The sequence below is a fragment of the Chionomys nivalis genome, chromosome 2 (assembly GCF_950005125.1).
Source record: "Chionomys nivalis chromosome 2, mChiNiv1.1, whole genome shotgun sequence".
In the NCBI taxonomy this organism is placed as follows: domain Eukaryota; kingdom Metazoa; phylum Chordata; class Mammalia; order Rodentia; family Cricetidae; genus Chionomys; species Chionomys nivalis.
In genome coordinates this window covers 66,511,816-66,522,063 of record NC_080087.1, presented here as the reverse complement: position 1 = coordinate 66,522,063, position 10,248 = coordinate 66,511,816, and the positions used below count along the sequence as shown (strand labels likewise).

The following is a 10,248-nucleotide window of genomic DNA, read 5'->3' as shown; positions in this document are numbered from 1 at the left end:
AGTTTTTCATTTTTATGGGATAATTTCAATAGGGGTGATGCTTGTTCTTCTTTTCTGACTTGCTAGAATGCTTAAGTGAGTCCATGTGAGGTGGCATGAATTAAATTGTGATATACTTTTTTGAAAAAGCATGAAGAAAAACCTATTTACCTCAGAGAACAAACTAATGGTGGAATAAACTTAAGGATGAAGTCACATAGAATGAGGATGACTATAATATAAAAACATATATCAAATCTCTCTCCTTCTATGAGACTCTCAAGTTCATTTCTTATTATATTATTGTGGGACAGAAAGTAAATTCACTGCCAATCCGTGTGAAGTTAGTCATCAGAAGTGCTTTACATAAAAGACTTTTCTTGGGGAGGCTCAACATAGAAAAAGAGGAAACACACCTCAGGAAAAATTAATATTACCAGTGAATTCTGCAAAGTTTGGAAAAAGAACAAGAATGCCTTGGGGCTACTAAAAGGTGTAAAAGGGCTTGTTTACAGTGCTTTGGATCTCAAGTTGATCAGGGACTCACTAATATGACAATTAAAAATGATATTATATAAGAGGCTTTTATTCAGGTACAGGACTACAACTGAAAGACCTTCCAAGATGTAGCCTAGAACCATGTCAGTCTAAAAAAAAAGGTTGCATTTTGGATTTTGTAACTGTCTTTTTTAGTATAGTAAACAAAAGTTTATCTTGTAATAAGTGCAGAGGTGGTTTAATTTTTTAACAAGACCAGATAGTTCTTTTTATAATAGTTGTCAATGTGCAGCTCATTTACAGCAACACACTGTAGTGACTCAACTGTAATATAATGTGAATTAGTTTTCAAAGTTATTTCAAGTAATGCCACTAATATAAAACCCAAAGGGAGAAAAATAAAAACACTTCAATTTATTTACAGTTTCCCCTACCTGCCACAGCAAGAAAAGCTAAGATCAAATTGATGTTGTATAAAAGCAATTTATAAATATACAAACAATTATCTAATTTCTGAAATTCAAAATTTTTGTGTTCTTTAATCCCTTGTAATTTTTACATTTTATGTTAAGTCTCTTAGTACTATTTCTTAATGGATAGTAAAAAAAAATCAGTAACTATGTGCTCACATGCTCCATACATTCATGCATGCAAAAGCATGCATGTACATTTAAAATACAATTGTTCTCAGTAGTCCTCATTGTCATTATACAAAGCTGAATTTCTTTATAATAAAATATTATGTGGTGATTACAGTTCTCTGAGCATGATGCAAAACATGAGAATTGTGTAAATGTTGTAGACAGGCTGATTTTTAATTTAGGATAATTTTTAATACTTTTTCCAAGGAAAACAAAGCCATAATGCACTGGAATAATGTCTCATGAGCAAATAGGGGCTGACAGAAGCAAAACACATTGAAAATATTGCATGAGTGCTCACCAGATACCAGCTGAGTTTAATCACAAAATTTAAAGAAATGGTAAAAAGTATGGAGAGTGTATAAAAGACAACAAAGGTGCTCACCAGGAGAAGAATGGTTTGTGTTGCTCTCAACTCAGGGCTAGATCTAGGGGAGATAATGGTCCTAGACATATGCTGCATCCTCTTCTTGTGCCTGTGCAAGATGAAAACGATGGAGCCACTGGAGCATAGCATCACTATAATGCACACAGCACCAGGAATTATCACATATACTACATGTAGTATTTCCTCAGTTTTGTCAAAAGGAACAGAAGAACAGTAACCCAAGTCTTTGAGACTTGTGGTGTTTTTATTGCACAGTTTTGCAGACATATGCTTAAGCGAAACAATGCTAAAAAGAAGAGACAAGATCCATGTCACATACATGGAATAGCTGATGTACTTGGGAGCTTTCTTTTTAAATCCTCTTGAAATAGCATCCTCAGGGCTGATAGTGATGAACTGGAAGACACTCAATAAGCTCATGCTGCCAAATGACACACTTCTACCCACTCTGTGAAGGTAGGAAAGCAGCTTGCACTCAAAATCATTGAAGAAACATTTCAAACCAAAAGCTGCCATTGCTTGTGGGACACCCTTACACAGGAGAGTTAAGAAGTTTGCCACAATCAAGTGCATCAGAATCCAGTCCATGCACTTTAATCTGTATGCCTTGAAGTAAAGCAAGGCATAATTGTAGAGGAAAGACAAATTGCCCAAAACTCCAACCACAGTCTTTGATAACAAAATTGTCCCTATAGCCACATCACCAATTGCCACTGGATAAGTCCCCATGCCTGAGCCTGAGGAAACAACAAGGGGAGATAGGCATAGGTTGCCTGCACCATGTTTTCAAAACCCAACATTTGATATCCAGCTTACTACCTATAGAATTAATAATAAGTGATTCATTTTGTGCATATAAGGACTTGCAATGTACAGGTGCCAGTTTCATAAAACAGTATACAAATTGTTTATTCTTCCAAGTCTATGAAGCAGATACTATTTCTTAATGTTTTTACAATGAAGATGAGGAAATCTGAATCACACACAGTGTAGATGAGATTTTGGTATTGTGGTTATTTCAGAATAGTGAGTGGAAGGAATTGGCTGGCTGGCTATGAAGTGAGTTTATAGCCATTTTACATATTTCATTAGCACAAGCTGTTTATTGTTTTTTCCATGTATGATTGTGGAGTACTTACTTCTGCTTTTGACATATTTATTGTATACTGCAGGGCTATAATTTCATGATTTTCTTTCTTCATTTGTCTGTGAACATTAAGAACATAAAACAATATCAATTATTAGTAAACACTGAGTAGGTTGATAGAGGTGCGTGAACTCTGGGAACAAAAAAGCTCAGAGCCCTGCATCATGAAGAGCCTGTGAAATGAGTAAAGTGCAACATAAATCTAAAGTACTGATCTACAGCTCACTTATTTTATTTCATAAAAAACAGCACATGAAACAACTACAATACTTATTCACTACACATCAAGTAGAAATTGCACAATTTTAAAAGTGTGTATTCCATAATCTGAACATAAGTACCAATCATTAGTTGAGCTAAATAGTGCTATTAGCTATTAACATCGAAGCATTTTGTAGACTGATTTTTGTAACAAGTTGTATACACAAACTTGAATGATTGTTACTCATGCAGATAACGTATGATGCACTTTTCAGATCTCATTTCATTGAATGTGCTTACAAGACCTTAGTGTTTAGATTAGTACTAAGTAACAAGAAACACAGAACAGAAAGTAGAATCCTCTTCTGCCTTCACATAGTCACAAGCACTCCCCTAGTAACAATAATATTTTAAAGCAATAAAAACAGGATTTGACTTCCTGACAAGTGATGCTTGCTAGCTATGTTTTAGTTCTCCCTAAATGTCCTAAGCAGCCTTACACAGGGAGATAAGCTCTTGATCAGAGATGAGGATTTTGTCAGGAAGGTTACTGCTACAATCTCAGTAACCTGCCCCATCTGCACAATTAAAAAAATTCTTTAACATTTTCCAGAAACTAACAGTTTCTACAGAACTAGATATTTCCTGTATGTTTATCACATACTTGAGGACAAACCTTGACACAATATACATACAGTGTCAAGAACCTTGAAATCTAGTTTAGGATTGTGGTGGAGGATCAGCAACAGACTTATTAATATAAATCTCTGATTACCTTGAAAGTAAGATTTCATTGTCTCTTGGAGAAAGATACAACAGTCACTGTGAGTGAAGATTTGATTCAATAAGAAGAAACAAGCTGGGGTTTGAGTTTAGATCCCATGTTTTTTGCTGATATGAACCCTTTTCTCAGTGCAGCAGACTCTTCTTTGGTGGTGTTTTCGGCTGGCTTCAATTTCAAGTCCCATTTTTCTCATTTATTTGCCAACCAAGACTGTTGAGAGAACCTTTAGTTCCTCAACTCTGATATCCAGCCTGGTGTTAGAAAACAACATCTTATTCTCTGTCAAGATTGTATTCTCAGCGTTTCTTTACAGTGATTCAGTCTTGAGCCTTAAAAAGGTAATGATTATCTGAGATATGGGTCTTTAATTATGTGATCTTCTCTCCCTTCAGATCTGCAATTATCTTTTCACCTCCAGTAGCAAAGAGCACAGAAGCTTGATCAATAAAAACTTCGTCTAGAACTGTTTGTCACAGGCAGCAGTAATAAAAATAATCATGACAAGTTAACTACTCTCGTCTCTTAAGAGATGCCTTTAGACAATGATCTGATAATATTTGCTCCTAAGAGGAAGAGAAACGCTCAGAGGGAGCATGTTGTAAATACTGAGGTCTGATATGTGGGGGCATGACACCGAACTATGAATGTCTTTTCTACACTAAGGTGGCAAGCTTACTTAATTACTATTATAGTAACTTGAGTGTGTTCAGCATTTAAGTTAGTAAACAAAAAATTAATTGAGAAAAATGAGTAGGAATTTTCATAGACCACAATAAAGGGACAAAAATACATGCTGAATATTTTCAAATCCTTTGCTCAATCTTACTGAAACACTGTGTAGAGAGACTTATGTCTCATTGATAATGGTCAATCATATTTTGCAGTAAAATATGGTTTATATATTTTTATTGTCATTAACACAAGAAAGAAACTAAAATAATAACTGAATTAAAATGACACAGTTTTAGGAAGGTCCATGACAAATGACAGCATTGGGAGTAATTCTGTTACAATTCTCTCTATTGTTTCCAATCTTCCTCAACCCTGCACCCCTCAAGGAAACTCACTAACCCACATGGGGCTAGACCATCGTGGTGTTTGGCATTGGGAACAGCAGTGTTGGCCTGGGACAGGGGAAAGAGCATAAAAGGAGACTTTTGGTTTCCTGATTGGAGTCATTCGGTCTGGGAAAAAGGAGGATCATTAACAGCTTTACCTTACATTCAACTGATGGCAAAGGAAAATATACATTTTCTTTCCATCTCCCTTTTTTCAATTGTATTTATTCCACCAAGATTTCTTTATTCTGTTATTATGTGATTTCTGGTACTCATTTTAGTTAAATTTTCATTCTTTTGTATATAATTTTGGCCAGTAATATCTGTAAGATATTTTCTTTGCAAGGAATTTTTGCCTTTTCTTGCTGTTTGTTTTACTTATTACATTTACTTCTTTCTTCATTCAAGAGAAATATTGTACATGTACCATGATGTGTATGGAGATCAGAAGGAAACTGTAGGAGCTTGATCTCTTATTTCAACATACAGATCAGAGTGATTAAATGTCATTCATCAGATATGTTTTAATCATCTGTACCAATGAGGCATCTTTCCAGCCTTCTCTAATTTTTAGACATTCTGCTTAGAACCTACTGTGCTGTGCAAGCTTTTATTGAATTTTGAGCAGTCCAGTTTGTGAATTCTTTGGCTTACTTCCTCAACTGTTCATGTGCTTTTCAGAAATTCTACTGTTCTGTCTTTACTTGAAGGTTGTAGCCTACATGTTAGACTGGCAGTCAGGAGCTTCCTGCCTTCCATTAATGTATCTGATTCATATTAAATTGAAAATTACTACAGAGTCACAGATATAGGTATAGATCATTCTCCATTTGGATGTAGAGATTTCCAGCACCATTTTTTAAGTGTGATGCCTCTTTCCAATTAATATTTTGAATGGGTATGTCAGATATTAAATGACTAGATGTTGCGGGTTATTCACATATCATCCATTATATCCATCTACCTACATGTCATGATACAAATATAACACAGCTGTTGTAACTATGGACCTGTGTTGCAGTTAATATTATGCATTGTGATACCTCCAGTACTGTTCTTTCACTCAAGAATAATGCCAACGTTAAGGGTCATTTGTGTGTCCACCTGCATTCTAGAACACTTCTCCATACTTAAGTGACATTGGAATTTTTTATAGGAATGACATTGGATGTGTTTATCCCTTTTATGTAATATAATTACTTCACATAATAAGTCTTCCAATCAATGAGAAAGTGAGATGTTTCTGTATTTTATACTTTCTTTAGTGGTTTCACATTTTGAGCACTGACATCTATTTTCTTTAGTGGTTTTACATTTTGAGCACAGACATCTTTTACCTCCTTGATTAAGCTTGTTCACTGATATTTGTTTGAAACTATTGCCTTTGAGAGTATTTTTCCTAGGAATCAGTACTTTTATTAGGTTCAGTTAAAATAATTTGAAAGTATGTTCTTCAGTTTTCAAAGACAGCAAATTCAAGGATTGGACCACAAGGAAAACATATTGCCTGCACCAACTGAAAGAAGAGATGGGTAGGCACCAATGCAAGAATTCATTCAACAACTTAAAAAAGCAACATAGTAACACTAGAAGCCAGTAGTCAAACAACAGAAAGACTTGATCATCCCTACACAGAAGAAGCAGAATAAAATTATTTTAAAAGTTATTTTATGAGGATGATGGAGAGAACTAAAGAGGAAAGAAAAAAGTTTCTTAAAGAAATAGATGAAAAGAAAAAAAACGGAACAAATCAATAAATCTCTTCAAGAAACCCAAGAAAAGCAAGAAAAAAAATACATCAAACAGGGGAAGTAAACAGTACAAACATTTCAAAACTTGAAAACTTAAATAGAGGCAATAAAGAAAACACAAACTGGCTTTGGTCTGCGAGGTTCCTGGCCAGTAAGGAGCCCTGATCCTGTGCCAGAAGATCCATTGGAGAAGTGAGTGTGTTCCTGACCAGCGGCAGCAGCCCCGTTCTGACCCAGAAACGGAGCACAGACATTCCTAACCCCCCTAATCTTTCTGGTCATTCTGCAGGGGCTTCTCTCCCTGGCTGCTGCCTTTCTCTTCCTATCCCATCCCAGCTTCTGACCAGGCACCCCTTCCCTTCTTCGGGGACATAAGACCCCCCAGCTCAGCCTGTATTGGGGCTGGGACCAGGTGGTGAGTGCAACCGGGTGGGAGTTCCTTTGTTTCAGTAAGCTAGCTGGCATCAAGCTAGGCCTTTTGTCTGCGAGGTTCCTGGCCAGCAAGGGGCCCTGATCCTGTACCAGAAAATCCATCCTAGAGCATTTGAAGGAAGAGATGGGCAGGGGCCAATGCAAGAATTCCTTCAACAATCTGAAAAACAATATGGTAACACCAGAAACCAGTGAACATACAACAGGAAGACTTGAACACCCTAACCCAGAAGAAGTAGAAAAAAAAATGACATTATGAAAGTGATAGAGTCCTTTAAACAGGAAGTGAAAAACTCCCTTAAAGAAATGGATGAGAAGAATAACAGAAAGTTTGAAGAGATGAGTAAATCTGTAAATGATACCTTGGGAAACCAAGAAAAAACAATCAAACAGGTAATGGAAACAGTTCAAGAATTGAAAACTGAAATGGAGGCAAGGAAGAAAACACAAACCAAGGGCTAGCTGGATATGGAAAATCTAGGTCAATGAATAGAGACTACAGAAACAAGCATAATCAATAGAATACAAGAGATAGAAGAAAGAATCTCAGATGCTGAAGACACTATAGAGAAAATAAACGCACTGATCAAAGAAAACAGCAAATCCAACAAATTCATATCACACAACATTCAGGAAATATGGGACACAATAAAAAGACCAAACCTAAGAATAATAGGGATAGAAGAAGGAGAAGAATTACAGCTCAAAGGCCCAGAAAATATATTTAACAAAATTATGGAAGAAAACTTTCCCAACATAAGGAAAACTATTCCTATAAATATTCAAGAAGCATACAGAACACCAAATAGACTGGATCAAAAAAAACATCCCCTCACCATATAATAATCAAAACAAAAAACATACAGATTAAAGAAAGAATATTAAGAGCTGCAAAGGAAAAAGGTCAAGTAACTTATAAAGGTAAACCGATCAGACTTACACCTGACTTCTCTATGGAAACCATGAAAGCCAGAAGGTTCTGGATAGAGGTACTCCAGAAACTAAGAGACCATGGATGCAAGCCCAGACTACTATACCCAGCCAAGCTATCGTTCACTATCAATGGAGAAAACAAAATATTCCAGGATAAGAACAAATTTAAACAATACTTAGCCACAAATCCAACCTAACAGAAAGTAATGGAAGGTATTTAAGTGTTTCTTGGTAGGACCTCTTAAAAGAGCTACAAGGCTTTGCAGCTAAAGCTGAATCAGGAAGCCTCTCTTAGATGAGAGGGCTTGTTTGCCTCTAGCAAGCAGAACAGACCTGAGCTCTACCAAGAAAACATGCTTTATTCTATTCTTTCCCAAGCTTTATCAGGCTTTCTATGGATGCAGTTATCCACATGGGCACCATTCTGTAACATGAGGGCTGGCTTGTTGGGGTTTCTGACCTGCCCTGTACTCCACAGCCAGCAAGCCCCAAAGAAAATTACACAGAGATCTCCATAAGTTATAAAACTGATTGGCCAATTAGCTCAGGCTTCTTATTAGCTCTTAGCACTTATATTAACCCATTATTCTTATCTATGTTAGCCACATGGGTCAGTACCTTTTTCAGCTGTGCAGGTCACATCCTGCTTCTTTGGTGGTCTGGGCAGGAGTGGTGGAAGAGGTTCCTTCTTCCCAGAATACTCCTATTCTCATTGTTCACCCGCCCATACTTCCTGCTGGCCAATCAGTGTTTATTTAAAACATGATTGACAGAATACAGACAATTCTCCTGCACCATTTCCCTAACAGTGAGTGATGCTACATTCTTTGTTAATGATTATGATTACCATTTAAATTTCTCACACTGGGAATTGTACAGAAATAGCATTGACTTGATTTTTAAAATAATGATTTTGGCTTTTCCTAAACTGTGTCTCATGAATGTCTTTTAAATTGTGAACAGTACTGCATGATTGAATGGCCAGCAAAAATAAATAAATAAATAAATAAATAAATAAATAAATGCTGCCATGATTCCCTCAATGATGACAATGGACTAACTTTCTAAACTGTAAGATAGCCCCAATGAAATGCTTTCCTTTGTAAGAATTGTCATGGTCTTAGTGTCAATCCACAGCTATAGAATTCCTATCTAGGACAGTAATATTTCTCTTATTTGGGGGCTCTTATCCTAAAAAACATTCACTGACCCCAACACTGTGTCTTCACTGTTTTATTCTGGCACTTTCATGGTCATGTATTACTTCTAGGTGTTTTGTACATCTAGAATTTGTTTTCATAGAGAGTGAAAAAGTGGGATTCAACTTCACTATTGATAGGAATGAAAGTTTGTAGAGCAGTTACTGAGAATTGGATGGAGCTGCACAGAAAATTGAAAACAGACCTACCCCAGAATCTCACTGCCTCACTTCACTTGCTTCTTCAAGAGTCAAAAATCAATTTAACAAAACCATCTATGAAGTTCTTTGACTGCAGCACTGGTCACATTATCTAATAAGCTGAATAAACTCAAGTCTAAAAAAAATGAACCTATTAAGTATACGTATTTCATATGGAGTGAAATGATTCAGTGACCATTTGGTGAAAAACAGATGAAACCTTGAGATGTTGTATAAGGGATTATATCTGACACATAAATAAAAATTCAAAGGTTGTGCTGTATGTCAAAAGATGATTCCTACAATCTCAAAAGGTAGAAGTGAGTTTGAGACAGGATAGATAACTAACAGGTATCTCAAATACAGGTAGATATAATCAACTGAGTTTTAGGGCACTAAAAAACAATAGAGTGACAACATTTAATAAATACGTATAATTCTACACTGTAGGTTTAAAACAACAGTACTGTGTTTTTCTAACATGTGAGAGGTCTAGAGGCCAGTCTGCAACATTACAAGAGAAACCCAAAGCATTTTGAACATAGTTAGAATAACTGGAAAAGGGAAGCACAAAGATAAGGAGAAAGAACTGTAAGCTGCCCTGATGAGTGATATACCATACTGTATACTATATGTGTGTAATTATTAAATATTAATCAAAATTGTTCATTTGTGGGACTGCAGACTCTAACTTACTTGAAATGATCTTAATAGGGTGTGCATATATAAAATTATCTCAAAGAAACACGTCAATGATTATAGCACTATAATATAAATTTAAGAAAATTTTTATATTCAACTAATTACCAGAATTTAAATGCAGAAAATGAAAATGACTTTAATCTTTGGGCTTCAGTTTGGTTTATACATCTTAGATTTTAATGTTTGAACAAAATATGCCTATTGGTTCATACAAGGAGGTAAGAAGAGAGTTCTAGTGCTCTACAGAATAATAGAGAAATAATGCTTAACTTTGCCATATTAATACTCTGTGAAGTAAAATGAAGAGAACTTCATTTACACTATCCTTCACATAA

At 35.7% G+C, this 10,248-nt stretch overlaps 1 pseudogene; it reads right to left on the bottom strand.

The window, feature by feature from the left end:
* Positions 1-1,308: 1,308 nt before the first annotated feature.
* LOC130867888 (vomeronasal type-1 receptor 4-like) lies at positions 1,309-2,288 on the bottom strand (annotated as a pseudogene).
* Between the last annotated feature and the right edge of the window lie 7,960 nt (positions 2,289-10,248).